The following is a 20527-nucleotide window of genomic DNA, read 5'->3' as shown; positions in this document are numbered from 1 at the left end:
GACAGAGCTTGTTGAAATGAACAGTGCAATGGCACAAATGCAAGAACAATTGAGGGAATTAATGCTTGCGATGCATGAACTCAATTCACCAACACAGGAAAGAACAAGAATAGCAGAAAGTGGATATATAGAGATGATCGGAGCTGCTTCAACATCTGCACCAAATCACATTCCTTCTCCAATTGTACAACACCCTGTAAGCACTAGGGAACCAAGAATTGCTTTACTCAAGAAATTTGATGGTACAAGATCAAAGTTTCGAGGGTTCATCAATCAAGTACAATTCGCAATTGAACTTCAACCGCAAAGCTATCCAACTCCAGGATCACAAGTCAGGTTTATTGGCACTCTACTTTCTGGTTCTGCATTATCGTGGTTTTCGTCTTTTCTTGAACAACGAAATCCAATATTGGATAATTTGAAAGATTTTTTGGCGGAGTTTCGATCTATGTATGGTGATCACGATGCAACTCGTGTCGCAACAAACAAGATCCGAATTCTGCGACAAGGAAACCGCTCAGTAACAATGTATGCTTCACAATTTCGACAACTTACAATTGACATCATGTCAAGGACAAAGACTCGATGAGGGAAAATATACACCAAAAGGCTATCTCGATATAACAAGTCAAAATATAAACAAGTAGATATATTAAAAGGAAACTGGAATGGCTATTGCCACAAGACAAGAAACTAAAGACTCTTGAACCTGGACTAGAAGCAAGAAAGGAGTTGAGAAGAGTGAAGAAGCCTTCACTCTTGTCTCTATATATACTATCTAACTAGGGGCTACGTGGCGACGTTCTATAGGACCTCCAATATGTGTTGACTTTGTAGGACACATGCCTTGACTTACAAGGCAAGTTTTTCTACGTGTGGGCCACATAGTTAGCTTGATCTTCAAGCTAACAACATGTGTGGTACATGGCCAACTTGTTGACCACGTTTCTAATCCAAAAAGTCAATTAAAGACACATATGAAGTCAAAGCAGCGTCTAGGAAGTTTCTAGGAAGCTTTTATATTAAATATTATAGAATTAACTTACTTTTACCTACTTTTACTTACTTCTATCTATTTCTATATGTAATTATTAGCTTACATGATTATGGCCGTGACATTACCCTCCCTTCTAGAGACGAGTTCCACGAGGAGCGGTCATCATATGTTGAGGAAATCTATGATGCGACGAATTGTATTCGCCACATACTCTGATCTCTGTTCTCTTTGAAGATGATTGATAGGGCCTCTCAACCATCGGTAGTGTCCCATACCAGGGCAGGAAGACCACCCAGTTATTTGATCATTGTTGAGGCCTTCGTAACTTCCTTCGAATAGAATATTTGGAACACCATCAAGAGTTGTTCCTACCTCTAGCAAAATCACCAAACATCGAGAGTCCCTTCCCAAATCGTGATACCAAACGCGTTGTATTTCACCATCTGTTCGAGGAAGAACATGTCGTTCTTGAAGATCTTCATCTCGATTGCGTCGTCTTGAAGGTTGTGACAATCGTAATGTCTCGTCTGGCAGGTCAGCAAACGAAGGTTCTTGAGTTGAATCCGCTGGTTGTTGGCTCTCTTTGCAAAGAAGTTACAAACAAGGATAGGAAATTGAATGTTATCTTGCCTCAATCTTGTCTCTTTTATAAGAGAGATTTTCATCTTGGTTTTGATGGATGTCATTGATGAAAAACTTTGACTTTAGCTGATGCATTTCCTAGATTCTTGGATGGCTCCCATGTGCGTTCACTAATATCATATCCGCGCCAATGAACAAGATATTCCAGCTTATTTCGGCGCCGCCTTGAGTCTAATATCTCTTCCACCTCAAATTCTTCATTATTATCTACTTCTGTAGGAGGCGGTGGCATTTGTCTTCTTTCTTGTATATCCACTGTCTTATATGGTTCAAGAAGAGACACGTGGAATACAGGATGGATCTTCATTGACTCCGGTAGATGTAACCGATATGCAACTGGGTTGATCTATTCAGAAACAGAAAAGGGGCCAAGCCTACGATAGTCCAACTTGTCACAAGGTTGAGTAGTCTTGATATTGCGACGAAGAAACCATACCTTATCACCCACGTTGATTTGTGCTTGCTCCTTACGATATAGATCTGTGTTTATCTTTTGTCGTTCTTGAGCTTCCTTCAATTGCGTCTTCATTATTGCATGTAACTCTGACAACCGATTTGCCATATCTTCTACTGTAGGATTATCAACTTTTGAAAAATCAAAAGTATCAAGTCGTGGATGATAGCCATAATTGGCAAAGAAAGGTGTTTGTTGCATGGAGGAATGTACCGTATTATTATAAGCAAACTCTGCCAATGGCAGAAGGGTTGTCCAATCATCTTGTTGGTAGTTGATGGTACACCTTAAATATTGCTCCAAGACTTGCTTTACGCGCTCTGTTTGTCCATCAGTTTGAGGATGGAAAGCCGAAGATAGCTTTATGTCCACTTTTAAAATCTTGAAAAGGGTCCTCCAAAATCTTGACACAAATTGAGTTCCCCTATCCGATATGATATCTTTCGGTAATCCATGATAGCGATAGATATTATCAATGAAAAGCTTAGCTGTTTCTTCACCTGTGATAGATTTTGTACATGGCACAAAATGTGCCATCTTGGTGAAACGATCTACTATCACAAATATAGAATCATAAGATCTTGAGCTTGGAAGATCTGTGATGAAATCCATAGAAACAGAAGACCATGGTTGTTCTGGTATAGGTAATGGCTGAAGAAGTCCGTAAGGTCGATGACGAGGAATTTTTGATCTTGAACAAATATCACATGATTGTACAAAGTCTTTGACTGACTTCCACATTTGTGGCCACCAAAAATCTCTTGATATGAGTTCCAAAGTCTTATTATATCCAAAGTGCCCTGCTGCTGGAAAGTCATGACGTGCTTGAAGAACACGTAAACGTGCTTCTCCTTCTGGAACATATAGGCGTCCTTCAAAACATAATAGATTATTCTTGAACTCGAACTTAGAAGGATCATGAGACTTGGAAGAATTATTCTCGATATCATAAACAAGAGGGTCTAAGGACATACTGGACTGGATTTGCTTGAGAAAAGTTGAATCAACAGTCAATGTTGATTTCATTGCTCGGAGATGAAATTGCTCCGGTTTCAAGAGGACCGTTCTTTGTTGCTCAAAAGCTGCATCTCCTTCTTTTGGTGCAAAATAAGAACGTCTAGATAGGGCATCAAACAAACCTTGTTGTTTTCCTGGCCGATAAGTGATAATGAACTCGAATCTTGACAAAGACATACTCCAACGAGCTTGACGACGATTCAACACGCGTGTTGATATGAAATACTCGAGGTTCTTGTGATCTGTATACACAGTGACTGGACTAGAAGCGCCTTCTAGATAATGATGCCATTCTTGAAAGGAATCCACGATCGCAAGAAGTTCTTTATCGTGGATTTCATAATTGATCTCGGTTGCTGAGAATTTTCTTGAATGAAAAGCTATCGGATGAAGTTTGTCATCTGTTCCCATTTGTGATAAAACTGCACCCAAGGCAAAATCTGATGCATCTGTTTCCATAAAAAATGCCTTGGAAAAATCAACACGATATAAGACTGGTGCAGAGATAAACGATGTCTTCAAGGCTTCAAATACTGCTTCCGCTTCTTGATTCCATTGGAATTTATCTTTACTAGTCAAGCGTGTAAGTGGAGCTGCAACTCGTGAGAAATCTTTGATGAAGATCCGATAGTAATTGGCAAATCCCAAGAAACATTGGACATCTCTTACTGTCCTTGGAATCTTCCAATCCATGATTGTTTGGACTTTCTTAGAATCCATCATGAGACCATCATTTGAAATGATGTATCCTAAAAAGTCAACATGAATAGTATGAAATACACACTTTTCCATCTTGGCGTACAATCCTGCATCTCTAAGTTTTTGTAATACTTGACGAACATGTATTTCATGTTCTTCGACGTTCTTAGAATAGATCAGGCTATCGTCTAGATAGCAGACGACAAAATTATCTAAGAATTCACAAAATACATCATTCATGAGATGTTGAAAAGCAGCTGGTGCATTCGTGAGTCCAAAAGGCATGACATTATATTCAAAATGTCCATACCTGGTTGGAAACGCAGTCTTCCATTCATCTCCTTCCTTGATTCGTACTAGATTATATGCTCCTCTTAGATCTATTTTTGTATAGATCTTAGCTTGATTCAACTGGTCAAGGAGTCCTGATATCAAAGGTAATGGATACGTGTTCTTGATTGTGATCTTGTTGAGTCCTCAATAGTCAACACACATTCGTAAAGATCCATCTTTTTTCTTTACGAATAGAATTGGAGCTCCTGCTGGAGATTTTGAATGGCGTATGAAATTCTTCGCTAAATTCTCGTCAATATATGTCTTGAGTTCAGCCATCTCATCTTGCGATAAACTGTAAATTGGTCCAAATGGTGGCTGAGTTCCTTCCTTGAGGTCAATTGAACAATCATATGGGTGATTCTCAGGAAGAATATCTGCATTCTTTTTCTCAAAAACGTCTTGATAATCCTGATATTGACTTGGAATACCACTTGAAGTCTTTACGCTTTCAGAAATAGGTGCAGCATAAATAGCAAAAGTTGATCCTTCTTTTGCTGCGTATATGAATGCTTTTGCACCTATAAGTACGGGTTTTACTATACTAGATTTATAACTTTTTATTTGGTTGGTAGAACTATTAATAATGCTTTGGGAAAAGTCAAGTTTACGAGAATTCCAATCTATTCGAGGGTTATATTTTTCTAGCCAAGATAAACCTAAAATAACTGAATTGGACGGGGATTTAATTATGTTAAAAGCTATGTAGCTAACATGACCGTTTATTGTTACTTTTATAGGGCGAGTTTCATGAGTGACATCTCCAGAAGACAAAGGATGGCCATCAATGACTTCTACATGTACGGGTTTAGTTTTCTCTACAAAAGGTATTTTATGACTTTTAACAAATTGTTCATCTAAAAAACATGTTGAGGCTCCCGAATCTAATAAAGCAAAGGCTTTGTAATTCTTAGGTCCTAAATATAATTCTATTATAAAACAAGAAGAGGGTTCTGAAGAGAGGATAGGACCTTCATTAGGAATTGTACAGGGTTCCAGCTGCACGGTCCCTATTGTATCTGGATGAATCCGTTTTTCGACATGTTGTCTTCTTTGATCACCGTACCCCTCATTTTATAGTTACGTTGTTTCTTTGGACAATGTTGAGCAGTGTGCTTAGGTTCTCCGCAGTATAAACATAATCCTTCTTGACGACGACGAATCTTTTCTTGCTCAGTTAGGGATTTAAAACGTACCGCGTCAATTTGCATGTCTTCTACTTTCGAATGTACGTTTGGCAAAGATGTTGATGTTGCCATTGAGTAATAACGTTGAGGTTCCCGTGAATGATTCTCAGATCGAAATTCGAAAAGTTGATTATCACATTTTATCGCAAAATTGATTGTTTGACTCAAAGTTTGAGGATCAGGTAAGTTGAGCATCAATTTCTTTACTTCATATTGCAATCCATAAAGAAATTGACTGATGAGTGCAGCATCATCCCACTTGATGTCAATTACATGTTGTCGAAATTGTGAAGCATATACTGTTACTGAGCGATTTCCTTGTCGGAGAATTCGGATCTTATTTGTTGCAACCCGAGTTGCATCGCGTTCACCATACATAGATCGAAACTCTGCCAAAAATGCTTCCAAATTGTCCAATATTGGATTTCGTTGTTCAAGAAAAGACGAAAACCACGATAATGCAGAACGAGAAAGTAGAGTGCCAATAAACCTGACTTGTGATCCTGGAGTTGGATAGCTTTGCGGTTGAAGTTCAATTGCCAATTGTACTTGATTGATGAACCCTCGAAACTTTGATCTCGTACCATCAAATTTCTCAGGTAAGGCAATTCTTGGTTCTCTAGTGCTTATAGGGTGTTGTACAATTGGAGAAGGAATGTGATTTATTGTAGATGTTGAAGCAGCTCCGATCATCTCAATATCTCTACTTTCTGCTATTCTTGTTCTTTCCTGTGTTGGTGAATTGAGTTCATGCATCGCAAGCATTAACTCCCTCATTTGCTCTTGCATTTGTGCCATTGCACTCTTCATTTCAACAAGCTCTGCCATAATGACACTAAGAAGAAAAATTTGTTTGATATTGCTCAAGACAAAAGAAAAGAAAGACTTGATAACAAAGAAGATACTAAGAACAATATCAGTTTAGAAGTGGGTAATCCGCAAACTTCTAATATGCTTATGTCTTGTCAAGAGAAAGGGGTAATCCACTCTTACTCAAGAAAAAACAAAGCTCTGATATTGTAAGTGCACTCTTGTCAATCTGTTAAGGACAAAGACTCGATGAGGGAAAATATACACCAAAAAGCTATCTCGATATAACAAGTCAAAATATAAACAAGTAGATATATTAAAAAGAAACTGGAATGGCTATTGCCACAAGACAAGAAACTAAAGACTCTTGAACCTAGACTAGAAGCGAGAAAAGAGTTGACAAGAGTGAAGAAGCCTTTACTCTTGTCTCTATATATACTATCTAACTAGGGGCTACGTGGCGATGTTCTATAGGACCTCCAATATGTGTTGACTTTGTAGGACACATGCCTTGACTTACAAGGCAAGTTTTTCTACGTGTGGGCCACATAGTTAGCTTGATCTTCAAGCTAACAACATGTGTGGCACATGGCCAACTTGTTGACCACGTTTTTGATCCAAAAAGTCAATTAAAGACACATATGAAGTCAAAGCAGCGTCTAGGAAGTTTCTAGGAAGCTTCTATATTAAATATTATAGAATTAACTTACTTTTATCTACTTTTACTTACTTCTACCTATTTCTATATGTAATTATTAGCTTACATGATTATGGCCGTGACACATCAAGTGGGATGACGCTGCACTCATCACTCAATTTCTTTATGGATTGCAATACGAAGTAAAGAAATTGATGCTCAACTTACCTGATCCTCAAACTTTGAGTCAAGCAATCGATTTTGCAATAAAATGTGATAATCAACTTTTCGAATTTCGATCTGAGAATCATTCACGGGAACCTCAACATTATTACTCAATGGCAACATCAACATCTTTGCCAAACGTACATTCAAAAGTAGAAGACATGCAAATTGACGCGGTACGTTTTAAATCCCTAACTGAGCAAGAAAAGATTCGTCGTCGTCAAGAAGGATTATGTTTATACTGCGGAGAACCTAAGTACACTGCTCAACATTGTCCAAAGAAACAACGTAACTATAAAATGAGGGGTACGGTGATCAAAGAAGACAACATGTCGAAAAACGGATTCATCCAGATACAATAGGGACCGTGCAGCTGGAACCTTGTACAATTCCTAATGAAGGTCCTATCCTCTCTTCACAACTCTCTTCTTGTTTTATAATAGAATTATATTTAGGACCTAAGAATTACAAAGCCTTTGCTTTATTAGATTCGGGAGCCTCAACATGTTTTTTAGATGAACAATTTGTTAAAAGTCATAAAATACCTTTTGTAGAGAAAACTAAACCCGTACATGTAGAAGTCATTGATGGCCGTCCTTTGTCTTCTGGAGATGTCACTCATGAAACTCGCCCTATAAAAGTAACAATAAACGGTCATGTTAGCTACATAGCTTTTAACATAATTAAATCCCCGTCCAATTCAGTTATTTTAGGTTTATCTTGGCTAGAAAAATATAACCCTCGAATAGATTGGAATTCTCGTAAACTTGACTTTTTCCAAAGCATTATTAATAGTTCTACCAACCAAGTAAAAAGTTATAAATCTAGTATAGTAAAACCCGTACTTATAGGTGCAAAAGCATTCATATACGCAGCAAAAGAAGGATCAACTTTTGCTATTTATGCTGCACCTATTTCTGAAAGCGTAAAGACTTCAAGTGGTATTCCAAGTCAATATCAGGATTATCAAGACGTTTTTGAGAAAAAGAATGCAGATATTCTTCCTGAGCATCACCCATATGATTGTTCAATCGACCTCAAGGAAGGAACTCAGCCACCATTTGGACCAATTTACAGTTTATCGCAAGATGAGATGGCTGAACTCAAGACATATATTGACGAGAATTTAGCGAAGAATTTCATACGCCATTCAAAATCTCCAGCAGGAGCTCCAATTCTATTCGTAAAGAAAAAAGATGGATCTTTACGAATGTGTGTTGACTATTGAGGACTCAACAAGATCACAATCAAGAACACGTATCCATTACCTTTGATATCAGGACTCCTTGACTAGTTGAATCAAGCTAAGATCTATACAAAAATAGATCTAAGAGGAGCATATAATCTAGTACGAATCAAGGAAGGAGATGAATGGAAGACTGCGTTTCGAACCAGATATGGACATTTTGAATATAATGTCATGCCTTTTGGACTCACGAATGTACCAGCTACTTTTCAACATCTCATGAATGATGTATTTTGTGATTTCTTAGACAATTTTGTCGTCTGCTATCTAGACGATATCTTGATCTATTCTAAGAACGTCAAAGAACATGAAATACATGTTCGTCAAGTATTACAAAAATTTAGAGATGCAGGATTGTACGCCAAGATGGAAAAGTGTGTATTTCATACTATTCATGTTGACTTTTTAGGATACATCATTTCAAATGATGGTCTCATGATGGATTCTAAGAAAGTCCAAACAATCATGGATTGGAAGATTCCAAGGACAGTAAGAGATGTCCAATGTTTCTTGGGATTTGCCAATTACTATCGGATCTTCATCAAAGATTTCTCACGAGTTGCAGCTCCACTTACATGCTTGACTAGTAAAGATAAATTCCAATGGAATCAAGAAGCGGAAGCAGTATTTGAAGCCTTGAAGACATCGTTTATCTCTGCACCAGTCTTATATCGTGTTGATTTTTCCAAGGCATTTTTTATGGAAACAGATGCATCAGATTTTGCCTTGGGTGCAGTTTTATCACAAATGGGAACAGATGACAAACTTCATCCGATAGCTTTTCATTCAAGAAAATTCTCAGCAACCGAGATCAATTATGAGATCCACGATAAAGAACTTCTTACGATCGTGGATTCCTTTCAAGAATGGCGTCATTATCTAGAAGGCGCTTCTAGTCCAGTCACTGTGTATACAGATCACAAGAACCTCGAGTATTTCATATCAACACGCGTGTTGAATCGTCGTCAAGCTCGTTGGAGTATGTCTTTGTCAAGATTCGAGTTCATTATCACTTATCGGCCAGGAAAACAACAAGGTTTGTTTGATGCCCTATCTAGACGTTCTTATTTTGCACCAAAAGAAGGAGATGCAGCTTTTGAGCAACAAAGAACGGTCCTCTTGAAACCGGAGCAATTTCATCTCCGAGCAATGAAATCAACATTGACTGTTGATTCAACTTTTCTCAAGCAAATCCAGTCCAGTATGTCCTTAGACCCTCTTGTTTATGATATCGAGAATAATTCTTCCAAGTCTCATGATCCTTCTAAGTTCGAGTTCAAGAATAATCTATTATGTTTTGAAGGACGCCTATATGTTCCAGAAGGAGAAGCACGTTTACGTGTTCTTCAAGCACGTCATGACTTTCCAGCAGCAGGGCACTTTGGATATAATAAGACTTTGGAACTCATATCAAGAGATTTTTGGTGGCCACAAATGTGGAAGTCAGTCAAAGACTTTGTACAATCATGTGATATTTGTTCAAGATCAAAAATTCCTCGTCATCGACCTTACGGACTTCTTCAGCCATTACCTATACCAGAACAACCATGGTCTTCTGTTTCTATGGATTTCATCACAGATCTTCCAAGCTCAAGATCTTATGATTCTATATTTGTGATAGTAGATCGTTTCACCAAGATGGCACATTTTGTGCCATGTACAAAATCTATCACAGGTGAAGAAACAGCTAAGCTTTTCATTGATAATATCTATCGCTATCATGGATTACCTAAAGATATCATATCGGATAGGGGAACTCAATTTGTGTCAAGATTTTGGAGGACCCTTTTCAAGATTTTAAAAGTGGACATAAAGCTATCTTCGGCTTTCCATCCTCAAACTGATGGACAAACAGAGCGCGTAAAGCAAGTCTTGGAGCAATATTTAAGGTGTACCATCAACTACCAACAAGATGATTGGACAACCCTTCTGCCATTGGCAGAGTTTGCTTATAATAATACGGTACATTCCTCCACGCAACAAACACCTTTCTTTACCAATTATGGCTATCATCCATGACTTGATGCTTTTGATTTTTCAAAAGTTGATAATCCTGCAGCAGAAGATATGACAAATCGGTTGTCAGAGTTACATGTAATAATGAAGGCACAATTGAAGGAAGCTCAAGAACGACAAAAGATAAACGCAGATGTATATCGTAAAGAGCAAGCACAAATCAACGTGGGTGATAAGATATGGTTTCTTCGTCGCAATATCAAGACTACTCAACCTTGTGACAAGTTGGACTATCGTAGGCTTGGCCCCTTTTCTGTTTCTGAATAGATCAACCCAGTTGCATATCGGTTACATCTACCGGAGTCAATGAAGATCCATCCTGTATTCCACGTGTCTCTTCTTGAACCATACAAGACAGTGGACATACCAAGAAGACGACAAGCTCCACCTCGTCCTATAGAAGTGGATAATAATGAAGAGTTTGAAGTAGAAGAAGTCCTAGATTCAAGGCGGTGTCGAAATAAAATAGAATACCTTATCCATTGGTGCGGATATGATATTAGTGAACGCTTATGGTAGCCAATGAAGAATCTTGCAAATGCAGCAAAGGCAGTGGAGGCTTTTCATCGACGACATCCATCAAAATCTAGATGAAAACCTTCTTTATAAAAGAAACAACATCTAGGCAAGATAACATTCTACTTTTAATTCTTGCTCGTAGCTTCGTTGTAGTAGTGGCGCTGAGGAGATGGAGAACCAACAACCAACGGATTTAACTCAAGAGCCTTCATTTGCTGACCTGCCGGACGAGACATTACGATTGTCACAACCTTCAAGACGACGTAATCGAGATGAAGATCTTCAAGAACGACATGTTCTTCCTCGAATGGATGGTGAGATACAACGCGTTTGGTATCATGATTTGGGAAGGGACTCTCGATGTTTGGTGATTTTGCTAGAGGTAGGAACAACTCTTGATGGTGTTCCAAATATTCTATTCGAAGGAAGTTACGAAGGCCTCAACAATGATCAAATAACTGGGTGGTCTTCCCGCCCTGGTATGGGACACTACCGATGGTTGAGAGGCCCTATCAATCATCTTCGAAGAGAACAGAGATCAGAGTATGTGGCGAATACAATTCGTCGCATCATAGATTTCCTCAACATATGATGACCGCTCCTCGTGGAACTCGTCCCTAGAAGGGGGGGTAATGTCACGGCCATAATCATGTAAGCTAATAATTACATATAGAAATAGGTAGAAGTAAGTAAAAGTAGGTAAAAGTAAGTTAATTCTATAATATTTAATATAAAAGCTTCCTAGAAATTTCTTAGACGCTGCTTTGACTTCATAGGTGTCTTTAATTGACTTTTTGGATTAGAAACGTGGTCAACAAGTTGGCCATATGCCACACATGTTGTTAGCTTAAAGATCAAGCTAACTATGTTGCCCACACGTAGAAAAACTTGCCTTGTAAGTCAAGGCATGTGCCCTACAAAGTCAACACATATTGGAGGTCCTATAGAACGTCGCCACGTAGCCCCTAGTTAGAGAGTATATATAGAGACAAGAGTGAAGGCTTCTTCACTCTTGTCAACTCCTTTCTTGCTTCTAGTTTAGTTTCAAGGGTCTCTAGTTTTCTTGTCTTTTGGCAATAGCCATTCCAGTTTCTCTTTCAATATATATACTTGTTTATATATATTTTGTTACCTCTCTTTGAGTGAATGCTCACTTGTTTGAATTGTTTTTTCATCGAGTTCTTGTCCTTGACATAATGATGGTTTAAACATGTGGGTCAATTTAATAAAAAATTGAATTGCTTTATCATTTTTTTTTGTCTTTTTTGTTTTTTGTTTTTTTGTCTTTCTTTATATATTTATATAATATTTAATATTTTTCTTTATGTATATATAAACTTATTTAATATTTCAATATAAATTAATAATAAAAATATATATTAAAAAATTATTTTAATATCAAATATTTTTAAAACTTATACATATATATTTTTTATTAATTGTTTTATATATGAATATCCTATTATTATAAGAAAAAAAAATAAAAGATAGAAAGGTAGTAAAAGTTTTAGTCTTAATATATATATATTTATAGAAGATATTTTTATTTACTTTGTAGATGCATAAATAAACCAAATTAAAATAAATAAGGTCAAAAATTGATATAAACATGTATAAAAAAGAATTGATAATATAATAAAGCAAAAATTACCTCAAATTATCAAAATTTAATATTCAAAGAGAACCATTTGTCAACTTGGGATGAAATTAGATCTTAATGCATAAAACTATGTCCATACAATAACTTCAAGGTTCTTTAGAAGATCAAAGAGTGGATTTTGAGAGGAGACTTGAGGAAAGATTTTTAAGTATTGGTTTTATGTCATTTGAATGAATATCAAGTTTTTGAAGGATTTTCAAAGTTAATAATATTTTCAGATAGTTTAGATTTTGAGAAATAAAAATGTATTTATAAATTTCAAGATTTTTAAAGCTTTGTGGTATATACACAAGTAAAATTTAAGCAATGTATTGGTGTGCTAGTTATAAAAGTGTGTAAAAATTATGAAATCAGTTAAAAAATTAGATCAAAGTATGTGAGGATTTTTGTAGATTGAGTTCTCACAAATTGGAGATTGAGGGTTAATGAGTGTATCTAAGATTTTAGCAATTTATCAATTGGATTGAAGTGGTTTTTTTTATGTGAATAATTGACTCAATATCTAATATTTGGATGAATTTTGAAAGTAATTCAATGGCTTAAGAAGGATGTACTGGTGTTAGAAGTTTAACATTCAAGTTGGAGTAAGAGGCTACCTAATACCAAATTAGATTATTTTATATTTCTATCAATTGGTAAATATGATTGATTTCATATTTTTTATACTTATTTTTAACTAATATATTTAGAAGTATACAAATATTGAATTAATATCAATAGTTTGATCATTAGTTGTTGAAGTTCTATTTTGCTATAGAATTTTATTTAAGATTTGTCTATGATTTGGTTATGGCTTAGGATTTAGTCCAAAATTTGATTAGGATTAGAATTAGCTTGGAATTTAGTTTAGAACCTAATTAAGAATTGATTAGATTTTTTCTATAATTTTTATAGGATTTAGGATTTTATTAAGATTTCATTAGAGTCTAATATAGGATTTGATTAAGATTCAATTAAGATTTCAATTAAGGATTGACCTAAAAATTAGTTAAGATTCAATTAAGGATTTTTTTTAGTACTTTTTAAGGATTCTTTGTTTTTTTAATTTATTTTTTAATTTCTGATATTTCTTTAAGATTATTATTATTACTTTAAAGTTTTATTTTTTTATTTTTTTGACTTAAGTTTAAGACTTATTTGTATTTCTTTTATATCTTCTTTGAAATTTATTTTGGATTGGTCAAAGTTTCATTAAGATTATTTAAATCTTAATAAACTTAATTAAAATTTATTTAAAGTTTATTTAAGATTTTATTAGACTTGATAGGATTGTTGTTGCATTTCTACTTACCTTCTATAATAAGGTATCTGATGCATTCTCAAGCAAGAATACATGTATTACAATACATTGTAGTTGAAATCTTGTATAACATCTGAAAAATGTCATATTCTTTCTTCAAATCCTTCTTCTTGTTTCACAATAAAAGTTTATTTAAGACCAAAAAATCACAAAGTTTTAGCCTTGTTACATTCAAGAGCCTTAGCATAAATAAAGACTTTATTAAAAAATAAGAGTAATTATTAGTAAAAAAAACTAACTCTATGTTGTTGCTCGTTTTACTTATTCCAAATTAATCTAATGGGAATAAACCCGTATAGGGGGATTTGAACATGGGGAATGACTAGTTGCTTAAGCGTTCACATTAAGGTCACACAATCAATTACCTCCTGAATGTATCGTTTCTATTTCTAATATATGAACACACAAAGAAACTATAATCTCCTCCTTCACCTTATCGGTCTCTTCCTTATATCAATTCTGTCATATCAATAACTTCTATTTCCACCAATATATTCATTCTCATAATCTCCAACTGTAATATTGCGCCCTCACAGCTTTCAGCACACAATTACCCTCATTCCAATCATTAGAATTCTTTACACAAAACTTCCATTCACATTACGGTGTTTCATACAAATACAGACTCATTTGCTCTTCTGAACTACAATCAGATTTCAGCATTCAATCTTTTTTCTTCTCAAATAATACCAATCACATTTCCATTCCATAATTCACTTCATAATATTCAGAAACTCTCAATCCTCTTATTCAAAGAAATAACAAACAAAAGAAAAGAAGTAGCACCAAGCTTACCTCGGCTCACAACTATCATAGCGATGGCATTTTCTTCCCTTCTCCCATCCTCCTTATACTACCCCAAGATACCAACTCCTATACTACAGATGATAACTACTTTTCCTGACTATTCATCCATTCTACCTACTGGACCACCTTTTCAGCAGTTATCTATCCCTGTTTACACTATACACTAGGTATCTTTATTTTGTAAAATAACTACTTATTCTATATTCTATATATGTAGAAGTCATAGATGATTATTTATTGTCTTCTAAAAATATTATCTATGATATTGTTTCTTTAGATGTAGTAATTAAAGATCATAATAATATAATAATATTTAATGTGATAAGATTTTTTTAACCTAATTATTTTAGGATAATAATGATTAAAAAAATATAAGTTTTAAATAAATTAGATTTTTTATAATCTTAATTTTTTTACACTTTGATTCAAAATCTTGTTAGTTAAATAGAAATATATAAATCTAGTACATCCAAATCTTTACTTATTAGGTGTAAAATTTTTTAATATTGCAAGAAAAAAATGATCATCGTTTGATATATATGCCATGCCTATTTTTGATGGTAGAAAGATGTCAAGTGGTATTTCCAACTAGTATCAAGATTTATAGTATATTTTTCAAAAGAAATATACAAATATTCTTCTAGAGGATTGATCCAATGATTGTTGAATTAATTTGCAAGAAGGAGCTCAATCACCATTTGGGCCAATCTGTTGCTTATTACAAAATGAGTTGGATATATTTAAATAATATATTGACAAGAATTTGGCTAAGAACTTCATATGCCATTTAAAATCTCCAACATGTACTTCTATCTTATTTATGAAGAAAAAAGATGGATCTCTATGGATGTGCATAGACTATCGAGGATTTAACAAGATCACCATCAAAAATAGGTATCTCTTACTTTTGATTTTAGGACTTTTTGGCCAACTCAATTAAAAAAAGTTCTAGACAAAAATAACTCTACAAATAATATATAATGTGGTTCACATTAAGGAATGAGATGAGTATAAGACTAATTTTTAAACTAAATATGGACATTTTGAATATAATATCATGCCTTTTAGATTCATGAATCCATAAGCTTCTTTTCAACATCTCTTGAATGGTGTCTTTTATGAGTTTTTTGATGATTTTATTGTCTATTATTTAGACAACATTCTAATCTATTCTAAAAATATAAAAGAATATAAAATTCATGTTGATTGTGTGTTATAAAAACTTAAAGATGTAAGATTATATATAAAGATGAAAAAGTGTGTATTCTACACTACTCAAGTTGATCTTTTAGGATACATTATTTTCAATGAAGGATTAATGATAGATCCCAAGAAGGTCTAAACTATCATAAATTGGAAGGTCTCAAAAATAATCAGAGACATGAAATATTTTTTGAAATTTTTCAATTATCATTGAATCTTTATCAAGAATTTTTTTCAAGTTGTAGCTCTTCTTATACATTTGATATATAAAGACAAACTTGAATAGAGCAAAGTATTAAAGATATAAATCTCAAAAAAAGAAAAAACTTCAACACACTCTAGTATCATTCAAAAAAACTAAAAGTCACTCAAAGATGATAAAGTATTCAATAAGAATAGCTATTCTCAAAGACAAGAAGACTAATAACTCTTAAAACAAGACTAAGGACTAGAAAATGATTGATAACAGTGAAGAAGGCTTCACTCTTATCTATATATATACTCCTAACTAAGAATTACATAGTAATATTCTATAAAATATCTAAAATATATTGACTTTACAAGACACATATTGTAACTTTTAAGGCAAGTTTTCTATATGTGCATTACATAATTAACTTATTCCTTGACCTACCAATATGTGATTAACTTATTCACTAAGTTTTTAATCTATTAAATAACTACAAATACATGTAAAGTCAAAATAATGTCTATGAAGCTTCTAAGAAGCTTTTTCAAAATAAATTATGAAATAAATCTACTTTTATCTACTTTTACTTAACCATATAAATAAACATATAATAAATATATATGTTCATGATATTATCCTTCCTTTTAAAGATGAATTCTACAAAGAGTTGTCATCATATATTAAAAAAATCTAAGATGCAGTAAATTGTGTTTGTCACATATTGTGATCTTTGTTCTCTTCAAAGATGGTTGATAGGTCTTTTCAACCATTAATAGTGTCCTATATTAAGATAAGAAGATATCCTATTATTTGATCATTGTTACAGTCTTTGTAATTATCTTCAAATAAAATATTTGACACACCTTTAGGTATTGTTCTTATCTTTAATAAAATTACCAAACATAAAAAGTTTTTTTAAGCTCATGCTATTAAACTTGTTATATCTTACTACCTATTGAAAGAAAGACATGTTGATCTTAAGGATCTTCATCTTGATTATGTTATGATGACGATTGTGATAATTGTAATTTCTCATCCAATAAGCCAATAAGTGATAGTTCTTGAGTTGAATCTATTGGTTGTTGGTTTTTCATCTTCCTAACATTATAAATATACAAAAGTTACAAACAAAAATAGAAGGTAGAATGCTATCTTCTTTGGATATTGTTTCTTTTATAACAAAAATTTGTTATTCTTTATTTTAGTTTTGATAGATATTATTGATAAAAAGTCTCAACCTTCTTTGATGCAATTACAAGATTTTTTACAAGCTCCCATGTATGTTCACTAATATCATATCCGTTGTTGTGTTGTAATACAACTATATGATAAAAATATAATCAAAAATAAAAATTTAATTAATATTTAATTATCTTGATTCAATAATAATTTAAGATATTTAAATATAGCTTTTATAAGAGCTTTTTAGTTTATTTTTTTATCTTAATAGCTAGTAAATTAAAGGTTAGCTAGTAATTTTACCTTCTAGGCTATAGAAACTCTTTTATTATCTTAAAAGGCCATAAATTAATAAAAATAGGATATAAAAAATAAATAATTACTATAATTGATACTAAGATTAATTTGAGGATAGAATCAGGCTAAAACATTCTTATGATATCTTGAATTGATAACTAAGGGTCGACCATTTGTGAGACAAGGTCAAAATCAAATCTCTTATCTTTAAAATGGCCGCCATGTACAAAGTATGGAGACACTTGAAGATCAATAATTCAAATTGGTGAAATAATTTTAAGTTCTTTTTAGAAATATAATATTTTTCTTCATATAATTTGGAATGACTTTAAAATTTTTGTTCAAAATTAGAATTTATATTGGTAAATTTTAATTTATATAATATAATTATGCCTAGCATTCTTGGCTAGTTCATGCAATTGATATCACATCCATAGTTCAAAATTTGATAATGTTTAGTTGATTGGATGTGCTAAGTGTATATAAAATTTTCTATTGATTTCTACTATGGTTAAGAGATATCTAGTTTTTGGTATAAAAAGATATTGGAAGTTGGTAGTTTGAGGTTGAATATGGTTTTTATGATATCTAAAGATCTACTAGTTGGATCAAAGTGAAATTTGGCATACTATTAGAAGACTTAAAGATTAAGCTATAAATCAATTTTGAGCTAAAGTTAATAGTTGGAAAATGAGAAATTGCTACTAGAACATCTGCATTGACTTTTGAGTTAGTGGCCAAATGACATTAATGCGGTTTTTTGGACATTTCTCACAAACTGTAAGTTAAATTGGATTGAATTTTTTTGGACATATAGAAGACTTATAGTGAAATTTTTATGAAAAATTTGGTACTAAGTAGACAATCAAATTAAGAATTACAACTCACTAAAGCTCACTAACTTAAATTAAGGCTTTTAATGAAAAATTAAAATTACCTAATTTTGAAAGTAATAAATCAATTGGAATTTATATATGATTGCAACTACTAAAAAGAGTATTTTTAAGCACTTTTGAATTGAAATTCGAATTGCATTCTTCTTATATAGATGAAATCTATTAGAATATTTTAGATATTTGTAAAATACAACTTCACCTTCTATAACTAGGTACTCAATATATTTCCAAACAAGGCAACATGTAATACAATACCCTATCAATGAATAAGATATTCTAATTTATTTAGATATTACTTTGAAGCTAAGACTAATTCTACCTTGAAGTCTTGATTATTATCTACTTCTATAGAAGGAGGTAGCATTTATCTTCTTTTTAAGATATTCATTGTCTTATATGGCTAAAAAAGAGACACATAGAATATGGGATGAATATTCATAGATTATAAAAGATGAAATCAATAAGCAACAAGATTGACTTATTTACAAATAGAAAAAGTTTCAAGCCTACAATAGTCCAATATATCACAAGGACAAGTAGTTTTAATATTGTAATGAAGTAGCTATATCATATCACTTATAGTGAATTGTGGTTATTTTTTATAATAGATTTTTATATTGATTATTTATTATTCTTAAGCTTTGTTTAATTGTGCCTTTATTATTATATGTGGTGCTAATAAATGATTTGTTAAATCTTCTGCTATAAGATTATCAACTTTTTAAATATCAAAAGTATCAAATTATAGCTGATAACTATAATTGGTAAAAAAAGATGTTTGTTGAATAGAAAAAAATATTAAATTATTATATATCAACTTAGTGAAAGGTAAAAGAATTGTTTAATAATCTTGATGATAATTAATGATAAGCCTCAAATACTGCTTCAAAACTTGATTCATCTATTCTATTTGTCCATCAATTTAAGGATGATAAGCCAAAAAAAGCTTTATATTTACTTTTAGAATCTTAAAAAAGGTTATTCAAAATCTAAATACAACTTAAGTCCCTCTATCCAATATAATATCTTTAGACAATCTATGATAGTAATAGATGTTGTTAAAAAAAAGTTAGTTATTTCTTCACTTGTGACAAATTTTGTACATAATAAAAAATATGCCAACTTTGTAAAATAATCTACTATCACAAATATAGAATAATATGAATAAGATACAAGAAGAATTGTAATAAAATCCATAGAAATAAAAGACCATGGTTGTTTTGAAATAGGTAATGGCTAAAAAAGTTGATAAAATTGATGATGAAGAATTTTTGATCTTGAACAAATATGACATGATTGTACAAAGTCTATAACTAACTTTTACATTTGAGACTACCAAAAATCTCTTCATAGTAGCTCTAAAGACTTATTATATCCAAAATATTGAATTGTTGAAAAATCATGACAAGTTTAAAGAACACATTGTTGAATTATATTAAATCTTACTTGAGAATGAACCGAGCATTTGGCTATAGAAGATAGAATGGAAATTACAACAATAAAATCTTAATTCTAATAGAATATTAAATAAATTCTAATTAAATCTTAAAAATACTAAGCAAGCTTTAATCAAATTCAAAAAGAACTTGAAAGAAATTATAAAAGAAATAATAAGAAATCTTAAAGAAATTTTTAAAAAATGAATAAGAAACCTTAAAAGAATCCGTAAGGAATCCTAAATAAATATTAGAATAATGAAAAATATAACTTAAATAAATCTCAATGAAGTCTTAATTTGATCCTACTTAAAATTCAAAAGTCATTCAAAACAATTGTGAATTTGCAAAGCTCTTATATAGTCATTACAAACTCAAATTACTTAGAATTGATGCACAAAGAAATTTTTATCAAGTTTGATTTCAAATCTTGCTCTTTGATTTGCAAAATTATCTTAAAATTATTGTAGATGCTTAGTTTTGTGCCTTAGGGTTTGATTTCAATCCATATTAATAATCAATCCTCTCTAAGTATCAAATTTTATCTTTTTGAATAATTTTTTATTAAAATCATCTCCTAATTTCTTCTTACATATGCCCACATTTTTTATTTTTCTAATCTATCTTGTTTTGTCTTATTTATGGCCTTACAAAGTAAGTAGAAGCTTATGACTATGTTAACTTGTTGACCACGTTTTTAACTCAAAAAGTCAATTAAAGACACCTATAAAGTCAAAGTAGCATCTATGAAGCTTCTAAGAAGAATCTAAAGAAGAT

Source organism: Physcomitrium patens, chromosome 11, assembly GCF_059467195.1.
Source record: "Physcomitrium patens ecotype Gransden chromosome 11, ASM5946719v1, whole genome shotgun sequence".
In the NCBI taxonomy this organism is placed as follows: domain Eukaryota; kingdom Viridiplantae; phylum Streptophyta; class Bryopsida; order Funariales; family Funariaceae; genus Physcomitrium; species Physcomitrium patens.
Note: the sequence above shows the minus strand (reverse complement) of the source record.